General features: G+C 41.0%; 1 protein-coding gene across 2 annotated transcripts in view; it reads right to left on the bottom strand.

The window, feature by feature from the left end:
- The window catches only part of cblb (Cbl proto-oncogene B, E3 ubiquitin protein ligase), a 94,396-nt gene that overhangs the window by 48,620 nt on the left and 25,639 nt on the right, over positions 1 to 20,137 (bottom strand). The window contains exon 1 of one of the 2 annotated variants that reach the window (XM_053687072.1): positions 3,986 to 4,004. The exons of the other annotated variant lie outside the window; for it this stretch is intronic. The gene's annotated coding sequence lies outside the window, so the exon portion shown is untranslated. Of the gene's footprint in view, positions 1 to 3,985; positions 4,005 to 20,137 lie in introns of those variants that run through there. 2 annotated transcript variants of the gene reach the window in all.

The raw sequence follows: 20,137 nt of genomic DNA, 5'->3' as shown, positions 1-20,137 counted from the left end.
TATATAATATAATATAACACACAAGTAGGCATGAGAAAACCTGAGCTTGTCAGTTATGACAGAATTTAGGAACATAGTGCGTGATCGATAAAAGATGGCGGTTGTGAGAAGCAGATGATGTTTAGTGTTACTCGTCATCATAATGGCTTCTCTGCAGTATTTACACACTTGTTCGATTGACTGAGGAGATGAAAAGCAGTGTGGAAGTAACTGTAGAGTGGTGTAGATGCATTTTGGACTTCCTGTAGTTTTTATTCCGATTGTATTACACAACTCCGAACAGGTCACTCGCACCGGTGCGAGTAAATATTCAGTCACACAAAGTACTTCAGTCGCAAATGTGAGTGAAAAGGTCGCCCTGTAGAGCCCTGAGTTTATCTGCAAAGTTTTTTCCCGTTCGGCGTGATGAGGTTTAATGTCCCCGACAACCTCTGTAGTGCCATTTAGCATCGTGCTAGAGTCATCATTTCCCTTCGCACAAGCGCTGGAGCTCGCAGAGAAACTGGCAGCTCGAGCGCTAAAATGCTAACTCCATTTCTGGGTTTTGGCACTACGAAATGACATCAGCCCTGCGCCGTGCTACGTGATTGGCTGTAAGTGTAGGAAGCGCTTGATTTGAGTGGAGAAAACAGCGGAGTTTTCTATGAGCGGAGGATGAACTTTAAACGTCAATATCGCAGTCGATCATGTTCATTTAATCGTGGGCAGTCAAAATCGTTATCGCGATCGATATTTGTTTAACTGTGCAGCCCTAGTGTCTCTTATCATTTGCACTACCATGGTACTTGCCCTTACACCTTATTCTCTTTGCACATTACTGACTAATCATTACATGATGCCATCTGTATAGCCACCTCACCGGATATTTTATTTAGAGAGAGAGAGAGAGAGAGCTCTATATATCTCATTACCTCATTTCTCTCTCTCTCTCTAAATATTATATAAATAGATAGATAGATAGACGACAGATAGACAGAGATAGATAGACAGATAGATAGATAGACAAACATATTGTTATTTGCACTTCTGGTTAGACGCTAACTGCATTTCATTGGCTCTGTAATTGTACTCTGCACGATGTCAAAGTTGAATCTAATCTAATAAACCGAAACGAAAAAATAACTGTCCCAGAATTTGTCCCAGATGAGCTCAGTGTTAGCATAAACACACACTAAACCACCCTCACTGTACAATAAACGCTAAAGCTGGAGCTAGATTATCACGTATTCACACACTCGCCTCATATGACTGCAGGCTTATAGAGCACTGTGAGGAGGAAAGAAAGCACTATAGCAGGGAGTTACACACACACACACACACACACACACACCACTTACAGGCAATATAAAAAGTATTTATTACATCATGAACACCACAGACCTCAATCTTTTGGAGTACTTTGGTCCCTGTGGCATTTATAGCTCATAATGACACCCTAGCTCAGCAGCAACCTCACTAATAACCAACATGTCTCCCTGTCTCACTCTCTCTCTGTCTGTCTCTCTTTATATTACTCTGTGTGTGTGTCTCTATATCGCGTCACTCTCTCTCTATGTACGTCTGTCTCTCTCTCTCTCGCTCGCTCGCTCTCCCCATGTGTGTCTCTCTCTTTATATCACTCTGTGTGTGTGTGTCTCTGTATCACTTCACTCTCTCTCTCCCCCCATGTGTGTCTCTCTGGCTGTATCTCTCATTATATCGCTCTATGTGCATGTATGTATGTGTCTGTCTGTCTCTGTCTCTGTCTCTCTCTCTCTCTCTCTCTCTCTCTCTCTCTCGCGCACGTTCGTTCTCTCTCTGGTGACACTCAATTAGGTAAGGTTACTATGCCCGGGGCACAGAGCTGCTAGGAGCTGCACTGCACACAGCAGATAACCAGCCCCTCAGAGTTTTGTGTAACACACACACACAGTCATTTTGTAGAACAACTCTAAGTCAAAGACACCTGAGCATCCCAAGAGAAATTCTCCCTCTCCTGACACCCCATAAATAAATCTCAATCTCTCTCTCTCTCTCTCTCTCTCTCTCTCTCTCTCTCTCTCTCTCTCTCTCTCTCTCGGATTAGGTGCATGACTTGGGTTAATCAAAAACATTTATCTAAACCTGTGCATGATCTGAAGTCCATAAAATACAGTTTGACTTCACAGCAACTTTGTTCAGGAGTGCATCTGAATTCAAAGAGATTCTGAAAAAAAAAATTGATCAAAAAGGGGAAAAAATTACCATAACCTTTTTTTTTTTTTTTTAGTTCCAACAACGTTAATCCTCACAGTTTTTAATCGGCTTTGTGGTGCCGCTGGGTGCGGCAGCAGCTGGACTCCCTCTGACGTACAGCCTCTGTGTGACACTGTGTTTCCTGCATTGAATTATATCATAATTAACCTAATAACAGCCTAAACACATCTCACTATACTGTTCAACTGTATAGAAGAATAACAACAACAACAACAACAACAACAACAACAACTGAATCTGCATGATGTTGGGGTTTTTATCTGACTTCGAGCGATGTGTGAAGAACATTTCAGGACAATATTCTCAGTTGCACAGCACATCAGCCTTCTTATCTCGTTACAGGCTTTCTGCTGGACCAACAACAGCACATTCCCTTCCTTACACATCGTGTTCATCCTTCCCTAAACGCTCCAGCACTCCTCTATCCTTCACTTACTGCCTTTTAATGGACGAGCTCTTAATTCTCAACGCTCTACACTGCTGTACAGATCAGACCTGTCTCGGGTCCGGTCTACCGAACAGGAGATCGACCGATCGATCGGTTTCGCTGATGAATCGGCACCGATACCCGACTGCTGGATCCACACCCATACCTTTTATTTACTTTTATATTTATTAAAATTAGCCACGGCGGCTGTGGCTCAGCTGGTAGAGCGAGTTGTCCACTAAATCGTAGGATTGGCGGTTCGATTCCCAGATCACATGACTCCACATGACGAAGTGTCATGGGCAAGACACTGAACCCCAAGTTGATTAATCAGATATCGGCAGGTACCGCCCCCCACCTTAGTTATCGGTATCAGTCGACCTCTACAATCAGCTACAGATCCTGAACCCCAGAGGCAGCTTCCCTTCCACACACACACTCTGAGTCAACGTTTAGCACCTCCGTCCAAGTATTCAAGGACGGACTGAGGAAGTGTCCTCAACCCCGAACCCGAACTCGGAGGTTTGAGCAGCTTGGGCTTTTATATATAAACGCGCTCTGTGAACAGACTGCTTAAATACGCAAGCAAGCCATGGATGAGGTTCAAGAACAAGCGCGTGAGGCTTCTGGCACGACTTCTGGAACAGGGCACGTGCGTGTGGCGTCCACTTCGGGAAAATTCTGTGATTACAGCCATCGCGTAGTCACGCTCGCTCCCACTCACCCACCCTCTGTCCGACCTGTACTGGAAAGATATCGCGAGCACGGACGCGAACGGGAATCAGCAGGAAAAATACGACATCACTGAACACACGGACACACAGAACGGGGATACACGTGGAAGCTAATGCGTGAATTTCAATGCTTTAAAGTCACTGCTTTTATGATGGTGCTCCAACCTCTATGATTTTACACTCACACACACACACCTACTATATAATCCTATAAACCTGACATGGACTGATAATATGCAGAGGATCCTTTGAAGACCATATATGTGTGTGTGTGTGTGTGTGTGTGTGTGTGTGTGTGTGTGTGTGTTAATCCTACTACAAAGCATTACGCCTGAAGAAACAGAAGTTGTATTAAAACCTAAACAATACTGGCAGTATACAGGCATATCCTATATATTATTTTATCTCACACACACACAAACACACACACACACACACACACACACTCTGCTGACTAACCAGAACACACTGATTAAATGCTCTAGATTAAAATACTTTAAAAAAAAAAAAAAAAAGAAAAAGAAAGAAAGAAAGAAAAAAAAAAAAAAAAAAAAAAAAGATATGAATGGAATTTTTCCCTCATTAGTACCTGTTTAAATTGTTTCGCTTTTTTACCCCCACCAACAGTTGTAGTTGCGTTGGACATAAAGAAACGTTGAACACTTCTACACTCCAAACGTCGTCATAAAATAAACTCAATCTGTAGAATTCATCCTGTTAGTCACGGGACCTTTTACCCAGCCAGATGAACTTGTACCCGCGCATCGCCACATTCAGTAAACACAGCTCAAGTCAACAAGGAAGTACTTCAGTTTCAGTCTGATCGTGAGTAAATACCGCACGAGGAAAGTGTAAATAATTTAAAAGATACAAATGAAATGTATAAACTACATAAGAACAGCTTTAGTAAGACTTTCCTGTATGTACGTCTCATCACTGTATTGTACTGCATGCTCAGACATGCTTTTCAGCTCAACACTGTTGTAAAGAGTAGTTACTCTAGAGAGTTACTCTAGCCTTTGCTGTCAGCTCGAACCGGTCTTCTCTCATCAACCAGCTGTTGCAGCTCACTGGATGCTTTTTGTTTCTCCGCACCATTCTGTGTAAGCTGTTGAGCGTGAGAATTCCAGGAGATCAGCAGTTTCTGAAATACTCAAACGAGCCGGTCTGGCACCACCAACCCAGGGCTGCTAAATTAACTGAATACCGATTGCGATTATGATTTTGAATGACGTTTAAAGTTCGTCCTCCGCTCATAGAAAACTCCGCTGCGTATCAAATCAAGTGCTTCCTACACTTACAGCCAATCACCATAGAGTAGTGCAGGGATGACGCCATTTTGTAATGGTTCAGGTGTGCTGTGCACAATTCCCCCCCCAAAAAAGGTGGATGAAGATTCATCCACAGAGTAAATCCGTATCGTGGAAAATGTTTTAAATGATAACATGTCTTTATTGATCACATATACAGTAGAGCACAGGGAAATTGTTTTCTTCGCATCCCCCAGCCTGTCAGGAAGTTTGGGTCAGAGCACAGGGTCAGCCATGGTACGGCGCCCCTGGAGCAGAGAGGCTTAAGGGCTTTGCTCAAGGGCCCAACAGTGGCAGCCTGGCAGTGCTGGGGCTTGAACCCCCGACCTTCCGATCATAAACCCATAGCCTTAACCGCTAAGCCAACACTTCGTTTATAGCGTTTTTATTTTTATTTTTGACAATTGTATTTATGCTTCAAACTTCATGAAAGTTGTTCACGTGTTGTTCATTTGTTGTGCGCAGAGTTATTTTTTTGCAATAATTCACAAGTCTATGGGAAAATCCTATTGGGTTTTTGTGTGGTGCTAACTCCCGGGTTCCAGTACAAAATTACATTGCCCCTGCATCACCACTCTATTGGATGATTTGGCTGCGTCTCTCCTCCTGTAAACACTGTTATTGCCTTTTCTGCATACGCGTGAATTGCTTTCATTTAGTTGCATACTGTTATATTTGATGCATATTTTCATTTTCAGATTTATTTTTTACTTATCCTAGAATTTAGGTACAATTTTATTTATATTTTGCTTCTACGAGATGATGCACTTTAAGGATCAGTCTAATTTGATGCAAAGAGATTTGTACATGAGCAGGAATGTAGCACAACACGGAGCTGAAAGCAGCGGTCTGTTTATTTAAATGTGAAAGTGCAGTAAAAATATGTTGTCCCTAAAATCAATTAATAATATTGATCAAAATAATCGGGATTATCATTTTGGCCATAATCATGCAGTCCTACAGCAACCACGTCACAGTTGAAGTCACAAAGATGTCAGTTTCTCTAATTTGATTAGAATATTAGCTGAAGCTCCTGCCTTGTTTCTGCATCGTTTAATCGCATGCAGTTAAGACAAGTTAAGACTTTTAGACGGAAACATGATCTCCATTATTTTTCACAGTTCAGGGAAACGTGTCAACAGTCTTGGTGGAAATCACAAATACATTACAGGCGTGGCCTGTAAACATTCTTTTTCTTCTTGTGCAGCTCTCTCATTCGCACTCCCTTCTGTTTTTTTTTCCCTTCTTCCAAGGTCAGCAATGTGCCATGTGCCTGAACAGATGCACCACTCACACAGCTTAACATGACTCAGCAAGCCTGAGCTGTGCGTTTGTGTCTGTGATTTGTACCAGCGCATGTTGGGTGGTCGGAAGAAACGTGGAGGAACGTGTGTGACTCACAGCTCGTTCAACAGCAGGTGACCAGTCACTTCTCCTTTAATGCCATCATGTGACAGTTCATTCATTCGTCAGGGTCACGGTGGATCCGGAGAGTACCCTTAGGACGCTGGGTGCAAGGTGGGGATTTCAACCAACAAGGCAGCATGCACACACACACTCATTCACACCTACATGTCTGTTTGTGGACATGGGGAGGAAATCGGAGAACCCTGATGAAACCTACCTACACAGGGAGAACATGTGAAGCTCCACGCAGACAGTAAGCCGAGCTCAGGATCAAACAAGGGACTCTGGTGCTGTGAGGCATTAACGCTACCCACCGCGCCACCCATGTGACAGTTCAGTGAGCAAGCGCACATACTCTCTTCCTCATATACACACACACACACACACACACGCACATCATGAGCTCTGGCCTGTTTTCAAACTACCGTTCATTTTAAATAAATGCCTTCAAGGCTCACTCTATAAAGCCGACAACAAAACTAGACTGATAGACTGGAAAAGCTTACTATTTGCACAATGTGTACTATTTATACACACACACACACAAATATATATATATATATATATATATATATATATATATATATATATATATATATATATATATATATATATATATATATATATATATACACATACATATATATATATATATATATATACACATACATACATACATACATACATACATATACACACACACACATACATATATATACACACATACATATATACATATATATATACATATATATATACATATATACACACACACACACACACACACACACACATCCCTGCATCAGTCCCACATCAAACAATAAGTACAGAATCAGTGAGTCATTAAAGTCCATGTGAGGCTATTGATTGCTCTGAGTCAAAGTTCCTGTGTGAGTGGGTTTGCATGTGTAACACTTACTTATGCATTCTTGTTAGTCAAATACTTTTTCAAATAAATGATGCTTTCCTGTTTTCATGCCTATGTTTTTTTTCCCCCCCAACTAGAAGTGTGGAATGAAAAGCTCAGCCACAGTACGACCATTTCAAATTCTTTGTGCGACTATGAAAAAATATTTAGGTGCACCGGTGCGAGTGACCTGTTTGTAGTTGTATAATACAATCGGAATAAAAACTACAACTCCATAATGTATCTACACCGAGCAACAGTTACTTCCACACTGCTTTTCATCTCCTCAGTCAAACGAACAAGTGTGGAAATACTGCAGAGAAGCCATTATGATGACGAAAGTAAGACTGTAACCATCTGCTTCTCCCAACTTCCCGATCTCACAAACCGCCATCTTTTATTGATCCTGCAAAATGACCTGAACCTGCTCGTGTAGACACAGCGGTAAATGAATAACAATGTTAACGCTACAAGGTGGGTTTAATTCAAACTTATTTATTAAATAATCATTCACCAATCGTAATCAAGATTAGCAACTGCCCAGTCTGTAAACATACAGTACGCTGCTGCTCTCCTTCTACACCAACTCACAGTGCATTCACTTCATTTAAACTCAGGGTTGCCAGATATCACTAGAAAAGTCAACTCCAGTTTCCATGTTTTTTTTTAATCCCCCAAAATATCAGCAGCAGACATGGAACGCTGTACTGGGGAACCGATCTAAAGGGAACAACTGAAACAACCAAACAGAAAACTAATAACATGTAAATACAGAAAATGTGCTTAGTTATAAATCAATCCTTTAATATAAAAAATAGATATTATAATAACTTCATAAAATGAGAAATGAAATCATGTGTAATCACTATGGGTTGCATTTAATATCAATTTGACATTAAGCTTAGTTCGCCATCTCCTTAGAAGGCTATTAGCCTTTTACCTAATATGGATCATGCCAACTAATTAACATGCCAATTAACCAACAGTATTTCTTATGGCTATTATTTTAATTCAATTAACAGTGACCATGAGCAGAGAGTTTACATTTAACTGTTCATGAGAGACTTCCTGATTAAAGCTTAAACAAAAAAAAGATTGGTATCGGTCGTAAAAATCCTGATTGGAGCATCAGTAATGAACACCATTAAACTAAAGCGCTGTGCATCTGACGGGTGGATGAACTCACCCAATCACATCCTATATGAGATCATTCAGATATATACACAATATACACCGAGCGGTTCGAGAACTGACCCCAGTCCAGAACCATGACGGTGGAAAATGTCTAATAGTTTTACTCTAAGTCTTTCTCCTGCCAGCATCAACCAGCGTGTAGTCCAGCTCCGACACTTATCCGCTGTAAAAGATCAGTGATGCAATGACAGCACGACTCCCTGGCTCCTCATTAGCATATCATGATGGTGGACATCTACTGAAATCTAAATGAAACGTGACAGATGGTACACATTAAGCTCTCAGGGGAGGGGCCAGAAGTCTAAGAGGCGCGCCGCTTATTATGCGCTCGCCCGTGGACCAGCCAAAACGGTCATCGTTTATCATGATGATCAGCGAAGATGGGAGGATGAACTTGTGTTGAAACGTGGGTTATTTTATCATAATGGCCGGGCAGGACAGCATACAGGGTTAAGGTGTCCTCTCGTCTCATCTCCAGAGGAAATGGAGGCTTCATGAAATTACACTGCACTGCCTGGATTTCCCCAACATCAATTACGTGGTTTTCCGGTTTCAACATCCAATATCCACCCATCCCTGTATAATGCAGAAGAGCTCTCGATCGCTCTCTCGCATAAACATATATGTACGTGTGAGAGAGTTGGGATGTGGTTAGTGTTCAGTCCCTGCCACGTGGCTTCTGTGTTGCTCTAGGCAAATTTATGCGTAGCACACATCAAACACAAATATTCTAGTGCATGCTTCCAGCACTGTAGACTACTGGCTATAGAATAGTAACCCATTTTAGTCCTGCGAAATCCACAAATGACATACCAAGCAAGAACCTGCATAACCACTCCAATCAAGTATGAATAGCTGCATGCAGCTGTTAATCAGATAAACCGCATTTCTGCTCCAAGCCTAAATGTCGTCTGTGTGCACCGCCACAACAAAAGTGGAAAACGTCAGAGCAAATTTCACTGTGCTAGTTCAAAAAACTGACGCTGTTTTCAGTTCAAGCTGGCTGAATAGTGTGCAAGTGTGTAATTATCTAGCTTGTGTCTATAGATACGTCAATGACTATGTTTACATGGACAGCAATAACCTAATTATTGACCTTATTCTGAATAAGACAATATTATGATTAAGGTGTTTACATGAGTCGTGTTTAGAATATTCCTTTCATGTTCAGGGTTTACATGTTATAGAACATGGATCGATTAACAGCACACGTCATTACGTCTCCACGCCACGCCGTCCGACGTTCACTCCAGAATTTCACGTATCAGCGTACAGTTCGTCTTCGTTATGGAACCGTATACAGTTTTGGGTGTTTTTATTTTTAATTTTATGAAAACTTCAAGTGCAGTTAATTATTTGTCATGCTGTACGTGCAAACAGACGATTGCGTGGAGCCGTGGACTACGTCCAGTTTTTCCCCCTCAAACACTGCTCTGCGTCTGCTCTGCTACAATTCAATTCAATTTGTATAGCTCTTTTTACAATGGACATTGTCTCAAAGCAGCTTTACAAAAACATATAAAACACAGGATACAGATTTTGAGTGTGTGAATTTATCCCTATTGAGCAAGCCGGTGGCGATGGTGGCGAGGAAAATCTCACTAAGATGTTAAGAGGAAGAAACCTTGAGAGGAACCAGACTCAGAAGGGAACCCATCCTCGTCTGGGTATCAACGGATAGTGTGAAAGTAAAAGAAAGTTCATTATAGATTTCACATGAAGTCTTTGTTGAACTAGTCCACTGTTCACCAAAGGAGACCTGAGTGCAAACTGCATGTGGTAATTGCAGTCCCAAGGTCATAGCAGAAACCGTAGTCCCAGCAAGCACAGTGAGAAGGTCCATGTGGAATTGAGGTCCAAAACCATTTCTACATGCTACCATGCTACAGATCCACTGAAATACTCGGCTGGGTCCACCAGTTGGTGACCTGTGGTATAGCGTATGAAAATAAAATGACCAATTATGAAATTCCTATTCTTACTACACACACACACTTTTCACACATCAAAGCACTCGAGTCCTCACGTTATCAGTTGTATTGTAGGACTTTTTTTTTTTTTTTTTTTTTTTAAATTGTACAATATAATCCATTCCATTCTTCGTAACTCTATCTCCATGTTGCAAGCCCGGAAGCATCCGGCTGGAAGATGAAGACTTTCTGAACCCCGTAAAGAGCACAAAATGCTGGATTGTGCAACCGTGTGGTTGCTGGACTAAATCTACCGTGATACTCTGGTTTCAGTATTGCTGCAGCATATGCTGTCGGTCCCAGCAGAGACAGGAGAGATCAACCACTGATTTGATTAATAGCTGGACCAGTTAGCCACAAAAAAATGAGAGAGAGAGAGAGATCTCTTATCCAGACACACAGCCCGATGTTCTGATACATATGCACCAATGCATGTGACGTGACGGTAAAAACTCTCTCAAAAACCTGGTTTTGTTATTCTGCTTTTTTATTTCATTCCTTGGCGGAATTCAGTACAGTAGGGGGAAGAAAAAAAAAACAGTGTGCAGGAAGAATGACAAAACCATATGCTGCCATACTAACAGACACTCACACTATTAAAACAGTAAATACCACGTTTTCTTTCAAGCCCTTCATGAGATAACAGAAAATACCTACATTCATGGGATACAGAACATTTATGTGTATTAATCATTTTTGCGTAAAATAAAATAGCACCAAAAAAAAAAAAAAAGCACAGATCTCATCTTTGACCCACAATTCTCATGGGTGTGTGTGTGTGTGTGGCACCTGTTTACTGAGTGTAACGAACTGTGTGACGTGCACATGATTTCCTGTACACCTGTGCTCTCTCCTTCTCTCACAATGTAACTCATATTCACCTAAACACACACACACACCCTGCAATAATGTGCACGTAGGCCATCAGAAACATTATGTGGAGACGATTATTACCGTGGCTACGTGCCAGAGAAAGAGGCAGAATGGCTGTAGATGATCTAGCAGGAATCCTGCACAAGATACATCTGCTCCTTCAGGCACCACAAACTCAGAAAAAGAAAAAAGAAAAAAAAGTTGAATGTAAAGTTTAGGACTCAAATTAAAAGTGAATCGTGTATAAAATACTGTTTATGGACTCGTCACTTGCTTTCATTTTTATTTAAAAACAGGATTAAATACACACGTACATTGCTAAACAGGCAGATGATATTTTAAATGATTTGGTTCGACACCACAGCTTTCGTAAAGAAAGATCACACTGACTGGACTGATTTCCATATTTTGCTAATATGGCAGATGGCCTTGCCAACGCTGTCCCTCTCTCTCCGATCGTTTGGCTTCAGTCCAAAACCTGCCGTGGCATGAGGTTTTTAAATGATGTTGGCGGGGTTTTCCATACATTTTAAATGCCTACTTTAAATACTACTTATCTCTTTTGAGTGACCGATTTTTATTTATTTATTTTTTTACTGTCACTATTTGATTGCTTTGATTTGCTCGTCTTTCTAGATGGTGTGTAAACATGGGGCAGCACATTCACTAAGTGTTCAGCTCCACAAAGTGATTACCGCACCTAGTTGTCAAAAACAGGAACTGTAGGACGCTCTAAGGCCCTATTGACACTAGTGCGTTTTAAAATGAAAACCATCCTCATCTACACTGGCTTTTCCACGGTGTTTCAGAAACGATCTCCGTCCACACTACACGACCGAATGCGCACGTCACATGACCATTCATGAACACTGGGCTTGTGTGTACAAGTGTAAACAGGAAGTTGGTTGCTAGTCCAAACCGGCGTTCCGTGTAGGGTTTACGCTGCTTGAAATGAGATTTGTTGCCGATTTCTCTAATCATAGCTCGCCTCTTGCGCATGTAGGCAGCTGCAGTGTTATAAAATACAGACATTAACTGCACAATAGCTGCTAAGAATGACAACAAAACCAGCAAAGCTTGCGGTTCAGTCTCCGTGATGATGTGTGTACGATCAAGGTAGCGTAATGGTCATATGGTAGGGGCTGTACCAATCATTGAAGGATACGCGATGATCGGGGCGAAAGTGGGCGAAACCACGCCTTAATTTTTAAAAAAGTCTTCGTTTTGGTCTGTTTAGGCTGAAACATGAGGCCGGAGTTTTCAAACTAAAACGGGGTCTTCGGCGTTTCCAAAAGTCCCCGTTTTCGAGAGTGGAAAACGCCGGGGTAGCGTAGACGACAGACGTAACCGTAGCAAAGGTTATACGTTTTAAAACAAAAACAGGGCCTTACTGTGCTCCATTGAGGTGGGAATCGCGCTGTCCTGCGTTAAGGGAGGAGCATTGCACAAGACTGTTAATTACAGAGTTGCCAGAGTTGTGTTTTTCATACCAAATTTGGCTTGTTGAAATATACTTAATGGCCACTAAGAGCTTGTTTTTTTAGCAAGTACTCACTATTAAACCTAATACATTTCCACAAAGGCAAAGTGTACGTGCTAAAAGGGCGTCTATGATGTACAGAACCATTTCAGCTGAGTACCTTATCTTAATAACCCCCCCCAAAAAAAACCCCAAAACCCAGGTGTTTTTTTTTTTAAACTCGACTTGTCGAGAATGAAGAATAAAGAACGTGCATTAAGTGCGTGTTTTGCTTTAATATGTTTTTAACTAATTTATGAAGCCACTGTAAATTTTATCGTTACATATTAAATCATAATGTTACACTGCTAGGGTATTTTGCGCAGGCAATTAACTTGTTTTATAATACATTTTTAAAAAGCCTGACAATAACTTAAGCTGCGTATACCAAACACATAAGAACTGAAACCAGCTTCTGACACGAGTAAACATTCGATTTCAAACTGACCCTCGACTACAGATGTTGCATCCGTGGATTCCGCCGAGCTCGAAGAAAAAAAAAAAGTTTCCCCGCTCGTAATTACGACTTTGTGGTGGTGTCCATGTGCGTTCAACTCGTAAAAATGTGAGCTTTCCGACATGCACCAGTGGAATCTGTGCAGCTACGATTCAAAAAACAAAAGCAGGTAAAGAGAGGAGTAAAAAATAAATAAATAAATAAATAAATATTTTTTTTTAAAAAAACCCTCTCAAACTCTCTTGTAGGTTTCAGAAACGCTTATGGGCCATCAAAGGGACTTTTCTTGGACTGTAGGTTATATATTTAAATGGAAAACGTACTAAATGTAGGTTCTAAGCACAATTTGTCAGTGGGGTTTTATTGAGGCAACTTTAGTTAAAAGAACAGTAACGGTAACGCGCATTGAGGATCACCGTTAGAACTCGGCGGTAAGAACTCGTTCTGAGAGTGGAGCCTCATAAATGGAAGAGCAAGCAAATAAATAAAGAGATATGCATCGCTGCGGGGTAACTTGAGGTCATCAGTGTTTGTTCTGCTGTTGTGCTGTTTCCTTGTTCATCAGCATGCTCCCTGGAGGACCTGGCCCACCAGGGCAGGGGCGGGACTCATCACTAAAACACCTGGCAGGCAGCAGCACTCTGTTAGCCAAGCATACTGTGCGTGTGTGTGTGTGTGTATATGTTATATATATATATATATATATATATATATAAAAAGATAGGAGCCAGCAATGGTGTCAGCCAGACTGTTACACAGCATGGTGAGCCAGCTGATCTATTGACAAGCGCACACACACACACACAAAAGAAAAAGACTGCCTAATGGCAGTAGAACACATCAGGGCCACAACACGGATGAGGTTTCATAAGTACCCCCTACGGGCTGTAGTCTCACACACACATGCACACTCGTACACGCACACACACACACACACAACCGTGCATTATAAAACCACTGAATATTATCTGTGGAGAAAAAGTGAAAAGCTTTTCCATTACAGTGGTGGGAGGACATGTGGCGTGCACACACACACACACACGCACACACACACACACACACACCACACACACACACTCCCTTGTCAGCTAAACCTTGATGTACTCATTTAACAAAGAATAAGAGAGGAGGATGAGGCAGGAATGTATGTCTCTCTCTCTCTCTCTCTCTCTCTCTCACACACACACACACACGAACACAAACAGCAAGAGCACGTTATTAGGCCTGACTTGGACGAGACGAAACGTTTCCTAGCCAGATTTAATTCCTGCCTAATTGTGACTAACACGCTGACAAATGAATCATGCTGTCAGATTCACGTATGTCCAATTGTCCGTCCTGACAAACAACTGTTGCCTCGACTTTATACAACAACAACAACAAAAAACATGCTTGATGAATGAAGGTGACACAAAGCAGGAGACCGGGTTTTGTACACAGCTGCGTTCTTGTCGGGTTTGTTTTTTTTGTTTTGTTTTTTTACAGGAAGAACTCAAAGAGTGCAAAGCCCTGCTGAAGACAAGTCATTCAGCAAGAAAGCCAACACACCCTGGACTTGTGACAATCAAACATCGCAAACAGAATGACTTTTCCTGTTTGGGGTTTTGTTGGTTTAAGTTTAGAAGCAGGAACTTTAACCACTGAGCTAAATAAAGCAACTGCTTTACTGTCGAGGAAGCTGCTGACTGATGGAACTGTCTAGGCAACATATGTAGGACATTTCATCTTTTCCTCAACAATCACAACTTGGTTTACTCCAAATCAAACGTGTGTCAGTGGAAAAACGTTTATCACTACGACGTCACAACAGCTTCTGGAAAAATCTCCAAAAAGACAAAGCTGAACAAACAGCAAGCTGGTGGCTTTGAACACACAAAATGTCTTTAAACCTCATCTGTCTCTTCATATTTGATCTGCGCTAGCACTTCCTTGAGTTGGTCTGCTTCTTTGATGCAACGAGACTGATCAAATCGACTTCTTTTATTAGATCAGCGGATCGACCAGCAAGCTAGAACAGAAACCCATTTGCAGTTTGGACAACCTATGGAAATGAATTCATTCAAATAATCTCTTTTTTTAATCCACGGCAAAAAATTTAACATGCAAATCCCTTCAGCGCGGCCGATGTCTGATTTTCTCACTGTTGTATTCTCACACTTGTGGGGGGGGATATTATTTTGTAGATAGACGGAAAAGCATCTGAATGGCTGAGATAACAATAACATGGGCCAGTAATTAGTGTCAAACTCGTAAAAACACAGAGATGTAGCACAAGACTGAGAATCTCAGGCTCGTAATCTGGCAGTAACGGGTCTGTAGAGAGATCCCAGGATTCACTGCAGCACTCGCAATGTGCAAGGTACGAATCCAAGTTGCACAGCAAATCACAGCGATTAAGACAATAATACCACTGGGTATATTCTCAGCCAATTTCTGAGCAATACATACAGTGAGGGAAATAAGTACTGAACACGTCAACATTTTCTTCAGTAAATATATATTTCCAATGAGGATATTCACATGAAATTTTCACCAGACTTCGGTTTTAACTCAGGAATTCCAGAAGTATAAAGAATTCACAACATTAAAGTCCATAAATGAAGTTATGTGTAATAAAGAGGAATGACACGGGAAAAAAGTATTGAACACGCTAACTGAAATGTACTTGATTCTTAGTGGAGAAGTCTTTGTTTGTAATGACAGCTTCAAGGCACTTAATGTATGAAGAAATTAATGGGCCGCAGTATTCAGGTGTGATTTTGACACATTCTTCTAAACATATTGTCTTTAAATCTTGTTCAGGTGATTGACTCGGCCATTCTGACACCTTGATGTTTTTTTTTCTGAAACCAATTGAGAGTTTCTTTTGCAGTATCCTTTGGATCGTCGTCCTGCTGGAAGATCCACCCACATCTCATCTTCATCATCCTGGTGGATGGCAGCAGATTCTTCGCAAGAATCTCCCAGTCATATGAAGTCTGCCAGTACCATGTGATGAAAAACAGCCTCACACCATGATGCTTCCACTTCCAAACTTCACTGTTGGTATAGTGTTTTTAGGGCGATGTGCAGTGCCATTTCTTCTCCAAACATGGTGTGTAGTATGACACCCTAAAAGTTCAGTTTGCTCTCGTCTGACCAGACTACACTCTCCCAGTATTTCATAGGCTTGTCCTAATGAGTTGTAGCAAACTTTAAACAAGCTTCGACATGCCTTTTCTTTAGTAATGGAGTCCTGCGGGGTGAGCATGAGCAGTGCATTTCCTATTGTTTTCTCTGTGACGATGGTACCTGCTGCCTCCGAGTGTTTCTAGAGCGCTTTCCGAGAGATCCTTGGCTCTTGGGCTAGTCTTCTGACTATTCTTCTGACTCCCTGGTCAGAAATCCTGCGAGGAGCTCCTGTGCATGGCCGGTTGATGATGGAGTGATGTTGCTTCCAGTTGCGGATAATGGTCCCGACGGTGCTTACTGGAGGATTCAGAAGTTTTGAAATACGTCAGTACCCGATTCCATCAATACATTTTGCAACAATAAGGTTGTGAAGGTCTTGGGAGAGCTCTTTGCTTTTACCCATCATGAGAGGTTTCTTGTCTGATACCTGTGGTAACGAAAAGCCTTTTTGTAGACCATCAATTTACTAACCCAGCTGATATTAATTTGCACAGATAGTGGGTATAATTACTCACGGATTTCAGCTGGTGCCTTGTCTTAACTTGCCTTGGAGAACTGCTTTTTCTTAGCGTGTTCAACACTTTTTTCCTATGTCATTCCACATAACTTTACTTACGGACTTTAATGTTGTGAATTCTTTACATTTCCAGATTTCTTGAGTTAATACTGATGTCTGGTGAAAATTTCATGTGAATAAGCTCAAGGGAAATAAATTTACTGAAAAAAATGTTGACATGTTCAATACTTATTTCCCCCACTGTATACACACATTTTTTTCTTACCATCATTGGGAGGACCTTCCATCTGTCATTTTGTTTTCCACTTTTTTTGGGTCAGCTTTTAGGTCAAATAAAAGCTGAATAAAAGCTCCCCATGAAGACCAACTAACTGTTGTGAGGTCCACTGCTGCGAATAATCTCTGCTACACATAATAGCACCAATATATATATATATATATATATATATATATATATATATATATATATATATATATATATATATATATATATATATATATATATATATATTAAAAATTCTCCATGTGCATTTGTGATGGCGATAAGATGAACACGAATGCACCCACCAGGGTTCGATAGAATCAAGCAGGTATCAAAACAGACGAATGCTGCGGGGGCGCAAGGGAACAATCGCACTCTGATTCGGACCTCAGCGATCGTACCCGGTGTGTAAAGCACCTCAGACTACTATTACGGGACTCAGACTGAAGCCCTGAGGAACCCCAGACACACATAAGCACTGGTATATTTCACTGGCATCAGAGTACAAACTCGCACCTTAAAAACAAACCTACACAGCACCACAGAGAAATCAGAGAGGGACTATTCCCTTTGAAGCTGCGGTAATATATGTATTAAAGTCAGCCTACACCATCTGAGCTTTAGTAAACAGTGCTGCTGTGTGTGTGTGTGTGTGCGCGTGCTGACTCTTGGCAGGTAGAAATCTGATGATGGGGTGAGAATCACACCATAAGAGATTTGAATTTAAATGAAAAAAAAAAATCTGAATTTGATTGTTATTTGGATAATAAGATATAATCATATCTAAAAATTGAATTCTGTGGTTTGCATAAGAGCGATCTAAAATCTGACACTGAATTTGAAATAAGAATTAAAAAGGTGTGCAATTAAACATTTAATGCAAAATCAAATCTCTCAAAAGCATTCAAAATCTCTAGCAATCGCCATTTATAGACTCAGGTTCAAAATAACATCTGGGTAACTTTCAGGCAAAAGCAGTTGAAGACATTTGAACCCTTCTTCCTGTGGAGGTTAGGAGTGGACAATATTACTGCGAAAATACATACGCCAAACTCCAACTTTATTAGGAGCACTTCATTAATACTGCGTAGGGCTTTAAAAACAGCCTCATATACCTTCTTCGTGGCATATGGATTCAACATATGAGATGAAACCCGACGTGGCCTTCTGCTGCTGTAGCGCATCCGCCTCACGGTTCGACGCGTTGTGCATTCTGACATGCTTTTCTGCTCACCACAGCTGTACAGAGCGGTTACTCGAGTTACTGTAGACTTTACATATTCTATATTATGAGTTTAAAAAAAAAAAACAACAAAAAATTATTGTTAGACCAAGGGTGAAGCATCCAGGATTCCAATGGAAAAGTAGACGCTTCCTGAATGATGTGTTTTAAATAATGCTAATGTGTGTCATTTTCACAATTGTGAATTATATGTTCAAATTATAACAAAACATTAGCAAAAAGTGCCCATAAATATACAAAATGCATATTCCAATACTTCTGCCAGCTTCCAAGCACCATATTCATAACATTTGCAATATGAAAACACATTTCTCCACTCTTTTAACCCAGGACTTTACCCTTTTTTTGTTCTTTTTTTTTTTTTTTTATAAACGATTTGTTTGGACAAAAAGAGGGGTTCTGAGTTCGACTGCGTTTGCCTGCGAGTTGTTGTGAAAGCGAATCAAAAAAAGAAAATGTGTATTAATAGACAGACTGAACACTTTTTAGAAATCGTTTACACGCGTACTTCGTCGACGTTTCAGGTGTTCGATCATACACGCTTGGGCACAATGTTTTCCGTTTCAGAGTTCAGATTTTGGGGAAGAGCTGGGAGCGCGAGTCACCAAACTAAGCGCTGCTGACTCATGACCAACGTCTTTAACCATCATCTGTTCAGCTTCAGCTGTAAGTGGCTTGGGCAATGAATACAGTATTTATTGTACACTGTCAATATACTGTCAAATATCACATGAGAGACTTATAAAAATAAATGCGGATTAGTTTCAACAAGCTTTTTTAATTCCATTGCTAAATCATTGCATTAGTCATTTTTGCTCATACTGTTCCACTGTTCCAGAGTTTAGGGAAAAAATGTCCTCCAATTAGTGCTATTACCCACTATAAATATTTTGAGTACAACCCTAGTGTGCGTGTGTTAAAAGCTGGCTCATCCTGTTCCAGCAGACTGTGGACACTTCTGCCTCATCGGCCTCACAGCATGATTAAGATCCGTCCCAGAGGAGCTGGAGCTGAGGGAGGAGAGGCGTGGAGCCATTTGGGAAGAGATGTGGGGACACACGAGTCCGTCCATCCCTGTCTAAATTGATAAATTGGCTCTCTCTCATTACGCAACTGTTCACAGTGTCAAATGGATTGTGTGTGCCCCCCACCAACCCCACTACATTTCACTCCGCTTCAGTGCCATGCCCTGGCAGCTACCGTGCCACATTAACTGAAAAAACAGTTTCGTCACGCACGCACGCACGCGCACACACACGAAAACGGAGAGACCAAGAGATGCGGTGGAGACGCGCCGTATAAAATCAATCTCTTTGTTCCCACTGCATGGATTTATTGATTCTAATTTGCTCTGTGCTGAATATCATTTGACAAGCCTCTAATCAGCTCAGTAGACTGTTTATCAGGGCTTGTCACCAGAAAGACCGAATAAATATTTATGCGAGATAGAAAGAGAGAGGCTGCCACTTTCAATCTGTAATAAATTCCCATGTGCTACACTGTAATAACGCCTGTGCTAATTAGTTCACCAGACATTCTTCAGGCTGTGCTGACAGAGAGGAGAGTGTGAGTGTGTGTTCTTTTTTTAGTTTAAATTCAAATCAGCAACTCTTGATATTACTGATTCATTGCTGCCTTGTTAATAACTGCCACAATTAAGGCAGGCACACACACACACCCCTGAGACACGTTTCTAACATTCCACATGGCACTTAATGAGGGTTTATGCTATATATATATATATATAGTACCGAGTTTCCACACAAGCGTAGGAATATCTGACAGTTTTTACATTACGGAGACATTTGGCTTGGCACGCTCATTTCTATTTACATTTTTTTTTAATAAACACAGCAGCTTATATTTTAAAAATAAATAAATAAATAAAACCCTAAAGGTATACCTATACCT

Source organism: Ictalurus punctatus, chromosome 16 (genome assembly GCF_001660625.3).
Source record: "Ictalurus punctatus breed USDA103 chromosome 16, Coco_2.0, whole genome shotgun sequence".
Classification (NCBI taxonomy): domain Eukaryota; kingdom Metazoa; phylum Chordata; class Actinopteri; order Siluriformes; family Ictaluridae; genus Ictalurus; species Ictalurus punctatus.
Note: the sequence above shows the minus strand (reverse complement) of the source record. Positions and strands in the feature narration are given on the sequence as shown.